Source organism: Capricornis sumatraensis, chromosome 7 (genome assembly GCF_032405125.1).
Source record: "Capricornis sumatraensis isolate serow.1 chromosome 7, serow.2, whole genome shotgun sequence".
NCBI lineage: Eukaryota > Metazoa > Chordata > Mammalia > Artiodactyla > Bovidae > Capricornis > Capricornis sumatraensis.
Genome location: NC_091075.1, coordinates 108,986,049 through 109,000,365, shown reverse-complemented (window position 1 = coordinate 109,000,365; position 14,317 = coordinate 108,986,049).

Sequence of the window (14,317 nt, the reverse complement as noted above, 5' to 3'; positions counted from 1 at the left end):
TTAGCATCTATTAATGCAAACTGCTATATATAAAATAGATAGACAATAAGGACCTACCATATAGCAAAGGACAAAGAATATACCCATCTGAACACAGAGCTTCAAAGAACAGTAAAGAGAGTTAAGAAAGTCTTCCCAAATGAACAATGAAAAGAAATAGAGGAAAACAATAGAATGGGAAAAACTAGACATCTCTTCAAGAAAATCAAAGATACCAAGGGAACATTTCATGCAAAGATGGGCACAATGAAGAATAGAAATGGTATGAACCTAACTTTGGACTGCAAGGAGATCCAACCAGTCCTTTGTAAAGGAAATCAGTCCTGGGTGTTCATTGGAAGGACTGATGTTGAGGCGGAAACTTCAATATTTTGGCCATTTGATGTGAAGAACTGACTCATTTGAAAAGACTCTAATGCTGGGAAAGATTGAAAGCGGGAGGAGAAGGGGACGACAGAGGATGAGATGGTTGAATGGCATCACCAACTCCATGGACATGGGTTTGAGTAGACTCTGGGAGTTGGTGATGGACAAGGAGGCCTGGCATGCTGTGGTTCATGGATCACAAAGAGTCGGACATGACTGAGCAACTGAAATGACTGACTGACTGACTGAACCTAACAGAAGTTGAAGATATTAAGAAAAGGTGGCAAGAATACACAGAAGAACTATATGAAACATATCGTAATGACCCAGACAACCACAATGGTATGATCACATACCTAGAGCCAGACATCCTGGAATATGAAGTCAAGTGGGCCTTAGGAAGCAAAATGATAAAGTTAGTGGAGGTGATGGAATTCCAGATGAGCTATTTCAAATCCTAAAAGATGATGCTGTGAGAGTGCTGCACTCAATATGCTAGCAAATTTGGAAAACTCAGCAGTGGCCACAGGACTGGAAAATGTCAGTTTTCATTCCAATCTCAAAGAAAGGGAATGCCAAAGTATGTTCAAACTACCACACAACTGCTCTCATTTCACATGCTAGCAAGGTAATGCTCAAAATTCTCCAGGCTAGGCTTCAACAATATATGAACCAAGAACTTCCAGACATCCAATCTGGATTTAGAAAAGGTAGAGGAACCAGAGATCAAATTGCCAACATCTGCTGGATCATCAAAAAAGCAAGAGAGTTCCAGAAAAACATCCACTTCTGCTTTGTTGACTATGCCAAGGCCTTTGACTGTGTGGACCAAAACAAACTCTGAAAAATTCTGAAAGAGATGGGAATACCAGACCACCTGACCTGCCTCCTGAGAAGTCTGTATGCAGGTTAGGAAACAGCAGTTAGAACTGGACATGGAGCAATGGAGTGGTTCCAATTAGGGAAAGGAGTATGTCAAGGCTGTATATTGTCACCCTGCTTTTTTAACTTATATGCAGAGTACATCATGAGAAATGTTGGACTGGATGAAGCACAAGCTGGAATCAAGATTGCTGGGAGAAATATTAATAACCTCAGATATGCAGATGACACCACCTTTATGGCAGAAAGTGAAGAAGAACTAAAGAGCCTCTTGATGAAAGTTAAAGAGGAGAGTGAAAAAGTTGGCTTAAAGCTCAACATTCAGAAAATGAAGATCATGGCATCTGGTCCCATTACTTCATGGCAAATAGATGGGGAAACAGTGGAAACAGTGGCTGACTTTATTTTGGAGGGCTCCAAGATCACTGCAGATGGTGATTGCAGCCATCAAATTAAAAGACGGTTACTCCTTGGAAGGAAACTTATGACCAACCTAGATAGTCTCTTCAAAAGCAGAGACATTACTTTGCCAACAAACGTCCATCTAGTCAAGCCTATGGTTTTTCCTGTGGTCATGTATGGATGTGAAAGTAAGACTGTGAAAAAAGCTGAGCGCCAAAGAATTGATGCTTTTGAACTGTGGTGTTGGAGAAGAAGGGACTCTTGAGAGTCCCTTGGACTGCAAGGAGATCCAACCAGTCCATCCTAAAAGAGGTCAGTCCTGGCTATTCTTTGGAAAGGCTGATGCTAAAGCTGAAACTCCAGTACTTTGGCCACTTCATGTGAAGAGTTGACTCATTGGAAAAGACTCTGATGCTGGGAGGGATTGGGGGCAGGAGGAGAAGGGGATGACAGAGGATGAGATGGCTGGATGGCATCACCGACTTGATGGACCTGAGTTTGGGTGGACTCCTGGAGATGGTTATTGACAGGGAGTCCTGGTGTGCTGCAATTCATGGGGTCACAAAGAGTCGGACACAACTGAGCAACGGAAATGAACTGAACAATATACAGCCTTGACATTCTCCTTTCCGTAATTGGAACCAGTCTGTTATTCCATGTCCAGTTCTAACTGCTGTTTCCTAACCTGCATACAGATTTCTTAGAAGGCAGGTCAGGTGGTCTGGTATTTCCATCTCTTTAAGAATTTTACACGGTTTGTTTTGGTCCACAGAGTCAAAGGACTTGGCATAGTCAACAAAGTAGAAGTGGATGTTATTCTGAAACTCTCTTGCTTTTTTGATGATCCAACAGATGTTGGCTATTTTATCTCTGGTTCCTCTGCCTTTTCTAAATCCAGATTGAACATCTGGAAGTTCACAGTTCAAGCACTGTTGAAGCCTGGCTTGGAGAATTTTGAGCATTTCTTTGCTAGCATGTGAGATGAGTGCAATTGTGTGGTAGTTTGAGCATTCTTTGGCATTGTCTTTGTTTAGGATTGAAATGAAAACTGATCTTTTCCAGTCCTGTGGCCATTGCTGAGTTTTCCAAATTTGCTGGCATATTGAGTGCAGCACTTTCACAGCATCATCTTTTAAGATTTGAAAGCTCAGTTGGAATTCCATCACCTCCACTAGCTTTGTTTGTATTGATGCTTCCTAAGGCCCACTTGACTTCACATTCCAGGATGTCTGGCTCTAGGTGAGTGATTATACCATAGTGATTATCTGGGTCATGAAGATCTTTTTTGTATAGTTCTTCTGTGTATTCTTGCCACCTCCTCTTAATATCTTCTGCTTCTGTTAGGTCCATACGATTTCTGTCCTTTATTGTGCCCATTTTTGAATGAAATGTTCCCTTGGTATCTCTAATTTTCTTAAGGAGATCTGTAGTCTTTCCCATTCTATTGTTTGCCTTTATTTCTTTGCATTAATCACTGAGGAAGGCTTTCATATCTTTCCTTGCTGTTCTTTGGAACTCTGCATTCAAATGGGTATATCTTTCCTTTTCTCCTTTGTCTTTCACTTCTCTTCTATTCACAGCTATTTGTAAGGCTTCGTCAGTCATTTTGCCTTTTTGTATTTCTTTTCCTTGAGGATGGTCTTTATCCCTGCCTCCTCTACAACGTCACAAACCTCCATCCATAGTTCTTCAGGCACTCCGACAGATCTAATCCCTTAAATCTATTTCTCACTTCCACTGTATAATCGTAAGGGATTTGATTTAGGTCATATCTGAATGGTCTAGTGGTTTTCCCTAGTTTCTTCAATTTTAGTCTGAATTTGGCACAGGGTTCATGGTGTGCACCAGTCAGCTCCCAGTCTTGTTTTTGCTGACTATGTAGAACTTCTCCATCTTTGGCTATAAGCACATAATCATTCTGATTTTGGTTTTTACCATCTGGTGATTTCCATGTATCAAGTCTTCTCTTGTGTTGTTGGAAGAGGGTGTTTGCTATGACCAGTGCATTCTCTTGGCAAATCTCTATCAGCCTTTGCCCTGTTTCATTCTTACTCTAAGGCCAAATTTGCCTGTTACTCCAGGTGTTTCTTGACTTCCTATTTTTGCATTCCAGTCCCCTATAATGAAAAGGACATCTCTTTTGGGTGTTAGTTCTATGAAGGCCTTGTAGGTCTTCATAGAACTATTCAGCTTCTTCAGCATTACTGGTTGGGATATAGACTTGGATTACCATGATATTGAATGGTTTGCCTTGGAAACAAGCAGAGATAATTCTGTAGTTTTTGAGATTGCATCCAAGTACTTCATTTTAGACTCTTGTTTACTGCGACAGCTACTCTGTTTCTTCTAAGGGATTCTTGCCCACAAGAGTATATATAATGGTCATCTGAGTTCAATTCACCCACCCCAGTCCATTTTAGTTTGCTGATTCCTAAAATGTTGATGTTCATTCTTGCCATCTCCTGTTTGACCACTTTCAATTTGCCTTGATTCATAGACCTAACATTCCAGGTTCCTTTGCAATACTGCTTTTTACAGCATCAGACTTTACTTCCATCAATGGTCGCATCCACAACTAGGTGTTGTTTTTGCTTTGGTTCCATCTCTTCATTCTTTCTGGAATTATTTCTCCACTGATCTCTAGTAACATATTGGGAAGCCTGGTGTGCTGCAATCCATGGGGTCACAGAGTCAGACACACTGAGCAACTGAATAGCAACAACAACAATAAAACCCAGTGAACTATACTCATATTTTGTATTAACCTATAAGTAGAGAGAAACTGAAAAAGAAGACATATATAAACATAAAGAATATATAGATACATGTCTATAAAGATATGTATAACTGAATCATTTTGTTGTACACTTGAAACTAATACAAAATTATACATCAACTATACTTCAGTTTTCACAAACAGACACAATTGAGCAATTAAACCGCCGCCATACTTCAATTCGACAAGCAAACAAAGAAGAAACCATAGCGCTGCATGTAAAAAAAAAGAAAATGACAGCGCACGAGATAGAGGATCTCTGTAACCATCTTGTAGAGTGCAACCTATCACAGATGCAGTGAGAAACCCACAACATCAATTCTGAGATGCTCCTGCTAAAAAACGTAAAATGTGACACTAAATACGAGGCCATATGAGACAAAGCCAAATGGAGCCAATTGTCAAAATAACTGGCATGCAATCTCCGAAAGTGTCAAGAGCATGAACTTTCAGGAAAAATAAATTGTTCCAGAGTAACATGTGATTCTGAATTACACCCTCTTGATGTAAAAGGCATTATTGGGACGTTTGGAAATTTTAATGGAAATGGAAAATTAGATGGTAATAATGGGTCAGGGTCCCTTTTGATGGCATTATTAAGATTATGTAGATTATTTTGTTGAAAGGAAATAAATACTACAGTATTAAGGGGAATAGTGCCTCAGGTCAATAGTATTTTCTCAAAGGTCTTTCTTTTACATTTATAATTCTTCTGCAAGTTAGAGATTTTTTATTAAAAAATTCATTCTACTTTTTTTGATTAACTGAAACAACAGCTGGATGCCCAAAGCCATTTTCACCAAAATCATCAAGGAATTTGAGTCTATCTTTCCCTCAAACCAGCTGGAAATATATACCAAATCTCCACTTCCTTTTGAATATGCAAAGGAAAAGAGGAAAATTAAATTAAAACCTTAATGAGTATGTTTTCTATCAGATTTTTAGGTTGTTTGTTTGTTTGTTTGTGTGCCTTTTTACTTGAAAGAGAACTGGTGACTATCTTGTGCTCCTAAAAGAAACAACGAAACTTGATTTCTAAATAATTCATGCTTTGTATTGACTAAGATCACAGCAGGTAGTTTCGAATAATCAATGCACAATGTGCCACAATAACATTTCGCTGAAGGATACACGCAGAGTCAGGAAATCTCAGCAACCTATTTGTGTGATTCCCTATTTAGCAGTTCTGCTGTTCAAGTCAAGATTATGCTTAGATTTTTTCAAACTCAAGAAAATTAGCTTATTACTGTGGATGGATCTGGTTCATTAAATTATTCTTATAGTGCCACATAATTTACTAATCTTTGAAAAATAGTATAAAAAATCAAAGACAGTTTTAAAAAGATAAATACTAATTTTTCAAGTTTCCATTCCAACACAATAGCTTTTCAATTCTTGCCTGCATTAAACATCTTAGGAGTTGTAGAGTATCATAGAACTTTTAAATTTTTTCACTTAATGTTGTATCACTAACTATCATCCATATTGTACATAGTTTCCATAGCCATCAGTCTTAGCATAATTCATTTCTCCACTACAAACATGCATGCATGCTAAGTCACTTCAGTCGTGTCAGATTCTGTGTAACGCTATGGACTGTAGGTCACCAGGCTCCTCTGTCCTTGGGATTCTCCAGGCAAGAATACTGGAGTGGATTGTCAATGCTCTCCTCAGGGGATTTTCCCAACCCAGGGATAGCATCTGCATCTCTTATGTCTCCTGCACTGGAAAGCGGATTCTCTACCCCTAGTGCCACCTGGGAAGCCCTGTACAGACAGGTTTGCCCATATTTCTTTCCCAACATAAAGCTTACTCAAACTTCTTCCCAAATTACTTCCAACTTCCCTAAGGCTGTCTCTCCCTCCTCTAAACATTTACAACATTTAATGCGTCTCTCTCAGTTGACTCTTGTCAGATATTATTGATGTTTGGAGTTCTTCTCTCTTCATCTAGAGCTCTGCCATCCAATCTGCTTCTTCCTAACGTCATATGGCTATGGCTATATACGTTTTAAAATTAAATTTAAAGTAAGGTTAAAAGGCTGTTCCTCAATTAGTCACCACATTTCCTCTGCTCCATATCACATGTGGGACTTCCCAAGGTGGCTCAGTGGTAAAGAATCTGCCTGCCACTGCGAGAGCTACAGGAGACTCAGGTTCAATCCCTGGGTCAGGAAAATCCTCTGGAGAAGGGGATATGGCACCTTGCTCTGGTACTCTTGCCTGGAAAATTCCATGGACAGAGGAGCCTGGCAGGCTATAATCCATGGGGTTGCAGAGTCAGTCACTGAGTGTTGAAGACGCACATAAAATGTGTAAATACAGTCGAAGATCTTGGCTGGTGCAGACTAAGAATAGCTCTGTCATCGTAAAACTTCTAATGGCCAGAGCTGTTCTAGATTATGAGCACTTCAAAGACACATCTTTTAAGATGTCAGTCCTGCAATCCCAGCTGCATGTAAAGGTATATGGAAGGGACAGTTTCGTTCAAAGGGAAAATGAGTACACACACTTTTGAAAATAATCTGGTAATATTTAGTAAATTTCAACAAAGGTACATACAATTTTACTGGGGAAAAAACAGTCTTTTCAGCCGATGATTCTAGGACACATGCAAAGGAGTAAAGTTAGACTTCTACCTCACAACAGACACAAAAGTAATGCAAAACAGTATAAGCCTGAATGAAACAGCAAGCCCTAAAATTATTAAAACAAAATTGTAGGTCATGACTCTAAGCTATCTTTAGATACTACATCAAAAGAAAAAACAGTAAATGAAAAAAAAATTTCATATTATCAAAATAAAAAACTTTAGTGATGTAAACATATAGCATCAAGAAGTGAAAAGGCAGCCCACAGAATGGGAGAAACTGTTTACAAACTATGCCTCATAAAGGACTTAAGTAGAATATATAAAAATATATGTATTTCTACAGCTCAAAAAGAAAAAGGCAAGTAAAAAAATTTCAAAATGGGAATGAATATGAATAGTTCTTTTCCCAAAGAATATATTGACTATCCAATAACTACACAAAAAATATTATTTGCATTATGGTATGTAGAAATGAATAAACTGAAGTAGGAAATGGCAACCCACTCCAGTATTCTTGCCTGGAAATTCTATGGACGGGGGAGCCTGGCAGGCTGGAGTCCAAGGGGCTGCAGTCTTCCATGACTGAGCACACACAGTTAAAACAGGGTCAAGAGGCCAGCAGGGGGAGCGCTCACGAGCTACAAGGGTAACAACACAACAGGAGGAAGCAAGATCTCCTTCTCTTGTCTGGCAAGAGCTCAGCTGGAGAGCTGTTACAGCTCTCTGTAAGCAGACTGATACAGCTCAGGCAATGAAAAGCTGCTATAGTCCAAATTCTCAGTTTCTCCAAAGGGCTCTGTTTGCTACAGCCCTCACAACCTTCTTTTTCCCTCTTTAAATGAGTATTCCTCTCCTTGTTGCAGAGGACTTGCTTGTGGTTAGCCATCATTAGACATTGATCCCACATAGCAATTCTTTGCTTATCCTGAATAAACCTATTTTTGCTTGAGAAATAATTGGCAGTCTTTTTTTGTTCTAGGTCAACAGCTACTGTAAATGCAAACCAAAACGGTGCCACTTCACACCAATTGGTTAACTACAGTCAGAAAGATACGTTCACATGTGTTGGTAAGGACATGGAAAAAGTGAAATACTCTTGCATTGCTACAGGGACTATAAAATGGTGCAGCCACTTGGAAAAACATTTGGAAGCTCTTCAAAATGTTAAGCAGTTCCCACAGACCCCAGCAATTCCCTTCTAGATACTGACCCAAGAGAAGAAGACAAATGTCTACATAAAAGCTTGTACACAACTCTTCTTTGATTACTATTCATAGTAATCAAAAAGTAAAACCAACCCAACGGTCAAACAACTGATGAATGAGTAAGTAAAATGTGGTATATTCATTTAGTGAAATATTATTTAGCAATAACAAGAAATACTGCACTAATACCTGCTGCAACATAGATGAATCTTGAAAAAAGTGTGCTGAGTGAAAACAGCTACAAAATGTTACATAATTGGATTATTCCATTTCTACAAAAGGTCCAAATCTATAAAGACAGAAAGTAGATGAATGGTTAACCTAGGGCTGAGGAAGAGAAAATGGGAAACGATGTAAATTGTGTGCAACTTGTTTTAAAAAGGACAAAAACATTCCAGAATTAAATTGTGGTAGTGGTTGCAGCCATGAAATTAAAAGACGCTTACTCCTTAGAAGGAGACTTATGACCAACCTAGACAGCATATTAAAAAGCAGAGATATAACTTTGCCAACTAGTCAAGGCTATAGTTTTTCCAGTAGTCATGTATGGATGTGAGAGTTGGACTGTGAAGAAAGCTGAGTGCCAAAAACACCAAAGAATTGATGCTTTTGAACTGTGGTGTTGGAGAAGACTCACTGCAAGGAGATCCAACTAGTCAATCCTAAAGGAAATCAGTCCTGGGTGTTCATTGAAAGGACTGATGTTGAAGCTGAAACTCCAATACTTTGGCCAAGTGATGTGAAGAATTGACTCATTTGAAAAGATCCTGATGCTGGGAAAATTGAAGGCATGAGGAGAAGGGGACAACAGAGGATGAGATGGTTGGATGGTATCACTGACTCAATGGACATGAGTTTGAGTGAACTCTAGGAGCTGGTGATGAACAGGGAGGCCTGGTGTGCTGCAGTCCATGGGGTCGCAAAGAGTCAGACACGACTGAGCAACCGGACTGAACTGAACTGAATAGTTGCAGAATGCTGTGGATATACTAACACATATTGAATGATATACTTTAAACAGGTGAATTGTATAACATGTAAACTATATTTCGATAAAATTGTTTTTAAAAAGCTGTAGTGAGAGGCTGAAATGGATTATAGGTCTTAATGAGAAATGACATATAAGCAGTCTACTCTCATAAACAATAGATTTGTACAGTTTTAGTCACTAAGAAAAAAATAAATGTAACAGTTCAGCAAACTTCTAATGCCTTGCCATTGTGTCCTCCCTCAATCAGTTCAGTTCAGTCGCTCAGTCGTGTTTGACTCTTTGCGACCCCATGAATCGCAGCATGCCAGGCCTCCCTGTCCATCACCAACTCCTGGAGTTCACTCAGACTCACGTCCATCGAGTCAGTGATGCCATCCAACCATCTCATCCTCTGTCGTCCCCTTCTCCTCCTGCTCCCAATCCCTCCCAGCATCAGAGTCTTTTCCAATGAGTCAACTCTTCGCATGAGATGGCCAAAGTACTGGAGTTTCAGCTTTAACATCATTCCTTCCAAAGAAGTCCCAGGGTTGATCTCCTTCAGAATGTACTGGTTGGATCTCCTTGCAGTCCAAAGGACTCTCAAGAGTCTTCTCCAACACCACAGTTCAAAAGTATCAATTCTTCAGCACTCAGCCTTCTTCACAGTCCAACTCTCACACCCATACATGACCACAGGAAAAACCATAGCCTTGACTAGATGGACCTTAGTTGGCAAAGTAATGTCTGTGCTTTTGAATATGTTATCTAGATTGGTCATAACTTTTCTTCCAAGGAGTAAGTGTCTTTTAATTTCATGGCTGAAGTCACCATCTGCAGTGATTTTGGAGCCCCCTAAAAATAAAGTCTGACACTGTTTCCACTGTTTCCTCCCTCAAGTTTGGTTTAATTCAAATTCTACTTCCCCCATGAACTCTTCAGTGGCTTTAGATATTTTTTCCCCATGTTGCCTAAGACCCATCTTTTATAGACACAAAGCATTGTACCCCATGTTGACTTCTCCACTAGGTAGGACTCAGTAATTTCATATGCAGTTCTGGTTCACTTGTATCCACCAGGAACATAATACTTTCTCAGCAAATTGCTGTGCAAAAATCAGGCACTAGTGGTAGAAAATATATGTCAAATGAGCTACAACTAGACAGAAGTTACATTTTGCCTCATATACACAGTACTTAGTAAAATAAACTACATGTTGCTACCGAAATCATTGCCACATAAAATTCAGATTCCTAGACTCTTAAAAATTTGCATAAAATTGGGCCTCTATTTGTGCATGTTAACACTCAACTGGGTGTTCACCCTTATCTCGACAAGGTCTTGACCCCTTCACTCTTGTCTACACACCAGGCCATATAAATGTGTTTATATTTCCTGCCTGGCCTAGGATTGCATTTAATTAAGCAATTTCTATGTTAACCTATCAAGTATCATTCAGCTTTCAATGGAAAAGGAGTTTTGTTTTATTTTATTGAAATGAACTCAGAAATAAGACTGGCATTAGAATGGCCCCAGAGTTCCATGATGACCTATGACTGGATTAAGCAGATGACTCATCAGAACATTTATACCTTCTCTTACACATGCTGATATCAAGGCAAAAAGGTGTACCTCCCACCTGTGGTTACTGAACAACCTAGCAAATCTTTTTTTTTTTTTTTTTTCCCTTCACCTTAGTAAAATTCCTGTAAAGTGCTTCTGTTTAGGTATTTGGTTTTGGTTTGTGTGTGTTTGTTTTAATGCTCTGTGGGTTCTGCTGGGAAGTCCAGAAAAGTTTCCCCAGGAGGTGGGCTTCCTCTAAGGTCATTCTTCGTTCAGGATTTCCTGTTCTTCAAGATGACTCATTCCCTCTCTGCCCCTACACCTGTGATTCAACCACCTTGGATGAAGAAAGATGAGAAAATTGATCTCCTTAGTTCAGTCTCCCAAGGCAATAGAAATAAAAATAAACAAATGAGACCCAATCAAATGTAGAAGCTTTTGCAAAGCATAGGAAGCCATAAACAAAATTAAATGACAACATACAGAATGGAAGAAAATAGGTGCAAATGATGTGACTGACAAGCACTTACTTCCTAAAATATACAAACAGCTCATACAACTCAACACCAAAGAAATCAACAAGCCTACCAAAAAATGGGCAGAAGGCTTCAACAGACATGTCTCCAAATTCAGATAGCCAATAGTCACATGAAAAGATGCTCAGCATCATTAATTATTAGAGAAATGCAAATCAAAACTACAATGAGGTACCACCTTACACCAGTCAGAACAGCCATCATTAAAAAGTCTACAAATAACAAATGCTGGAGAGGGTGTGGAGGAAAAAGAACCCCTATACATTGTTGCTGGGAATGTAGGTTGGTGTAGCCACTGTGGAAAGCAGCATGGAGATGCCTCAAAAAGCTAACAAATAGAGCTGCCCTAAGATCCAGCAATCTTACTCCTGGGGATATAGCCAGACAAAACTGTAATTCAAAAAGAAATACATACCCCTGTGTTCACAGCAACACAATTCATAATAGCCAAAAGCTGGAAACAAGCTAAACGTCCATCAACAGATGAGTGGATAAAGATGTGGTGTATATACAGCATGGAATACTACTCAGCCATAAAAAAGATTGAAGGGATGTCATTTGCAGCAACACGGATGCAACTAATGATTATCATACTAAGCGAAGTCAGACAAGGAAAAGTATCGTATGATTTCACTTATATGTGAAATCTAAAATGAAACACAAATGAGCCTGTCTATGAAACAGAATCTTGGACACAGAGAACAGACTGGTGGTTGCCAAGGCACAGAGGATGTTGGGGGAGGGGTGGAATGGGATGTTGGGATTAACAGATGCAAGCTTCTGTGAGTGTGTGTGTGTATATATATATATGTAGAGAGAGAGAGAGACAGAGAGAGACAGAGAGAGACACAATGGATAAATAACAAGGCCCTACTGAATAGCATAGGGAACTATATCATATATCAATATCATATAATAATCCATAATGGAAGAGAATCTAAATAAAAGAATACACATATATAGAGAGATATGTATATATATATAACTAAGTCACCCCTGTGCATGAGTAATTAATGCATTGTAAATCAACTATACTTTAATTAAACAATAAAAATAAATAGACGAGTGATCTCATTCAGTCTTAAGGCTTCAAGTAGCATACGACGTGATGACCTCAGTCACTAACAACCCACGAAGTGTGCATCTTTCACCTGGCCCTCCTCCCCAAGTTTGGGATCCATTGCACATCTTGAACTTGAGTTCTTGATATTCTCCTCAAGCAGACTCCTCCTGTAGCCTTTCCCATCCCACTAATAGCAGCTCGGTTCTTTCACTGCTCAGGCAAAACCTTGGAGCCACCCTTGACTCCTCCCTTTTTCTCACCCCACAGATTTTGTTCATCCACAAATCTTATTGGCTTTACCTTCAAAAGATGTCCAGGTCTGACCTCATCACCTGTTTCCACTCCCACCTCCTGGCTCAAGGCGGCCTTCTCTATTAGATGGAACTTTGGATAAACCCTAGCACTGGACTTTGAGCTGCTGTCCCTGCCACTGTCCCCCAAGTCCCTTTCAGTGTGTCAGAACGGCCACCTGAGCGATTCTCAGGCTACATGAAATACATCACATCTCAGTCCTGTGCTGGCTTCCCTGCTTCCTTCAAATGACAAGCCAGCCACCCTGAAGTGGCCTTAAGACCACAGATGACCCAGAGCTCTGTCCCCTCCCTGGCCTCATCCTTTGTTTTATTGTACCCTCCACCACTGGCCTCCATGCATTCCATGAAAACCATGACATATTCTTTCCTTTCCTTAGATATCTGCTTGGCTGGGACCTTCTCTTCCTTTGCCTCTTTTTTCAGGTTTCACATTCTCTGTGAGGCCTCTTTAAAATTCCACCCTTTTTAAAATTTTTCTCCCACTACTTCTGATCCTTTGTACGTAGTGTTTTTGTTTTTGTTGTTGTTTTTGTTTTCTTTTGGCTTAGCGGTATCATTGTCTCTGTTTTGAAACATATATGCACACACGCCACATACAAACATACATTATATATGTGTGCGTGTGTGTGTGTATTATTGTTGTTTGCTCACTAAGTCGTGTCCACGTTTGTGACTGTACTCTGCCAGGCTCCCCTGTTCATGGAATTTTCCAGGCAAGAATCCTGGAATGGGTTGCCATTTTCTTCTCCAGGGGATCTTCCCAACCCAGGGATTGAACCTGTGTCTCCTGCTTGGCAGGCAGACTCTTTACTATTGAGCCATCCGGGAAGCCCATATCATAAGTATACATATATATGTATAGTTTTATTTCTATTTGGTCTTTCCAGGTGATACTCGTGGCAAAAAATCTACCTGTCAGTGAGGGGATGAAAGAGATATGGCTTTATTCCCAGGAGAAGAAAATGGCAAACCACTCCAGTATTCTTGTCAGGAAAATTCCAGGGACAGAGGAATCTAGCTGGCTACAGTCCATGGGGGCACAATGAATCAGACACAACTAAGCGCACACACACACACACACACACACACACACACACTTCCATTTAGGAAATTATAGATAAACATTTGCATTTTTATGTATATTTATTACACTATATGCATTATATATGAATGCATTTTATATATTTTACTTATTCATATATTTTACTATACATTTTATTTCTTCTCCATGCCCATTGTCTTTTCCACCCTCCCAGAATATATAAGCACCGTTAGGGCAGAAATGTACATTGGTTGTGTTTCCTGCTGAATTCCCAAAACTGAGAAGAGGAACTGGCACCAAAGAAGGCACTCAAGGAATGGAATAAGTCACTCTGTACAAACCCCATTACTTTGCTGACCAAGGTCCGTCTAGACAAAGCTATGGTTTTTCCAGTAGTCGAGTATGGATGTGAGAGTTGGACTATAAAGAAAGCTGAGGACCAAAGAATTTATGTTTTTGAACTGTGGTGTTGGAGAAGACTCTTGAGATTCCCTTGGATTGCAAGGAGAGCAAACCAATCCTTCCTAAAAGAAAGCAGTCTTGAATATTCATTGGAAGGACTGATGCTGAAGCTGAAACTCCAATACTTGGACCACCTGATTCAAAGAA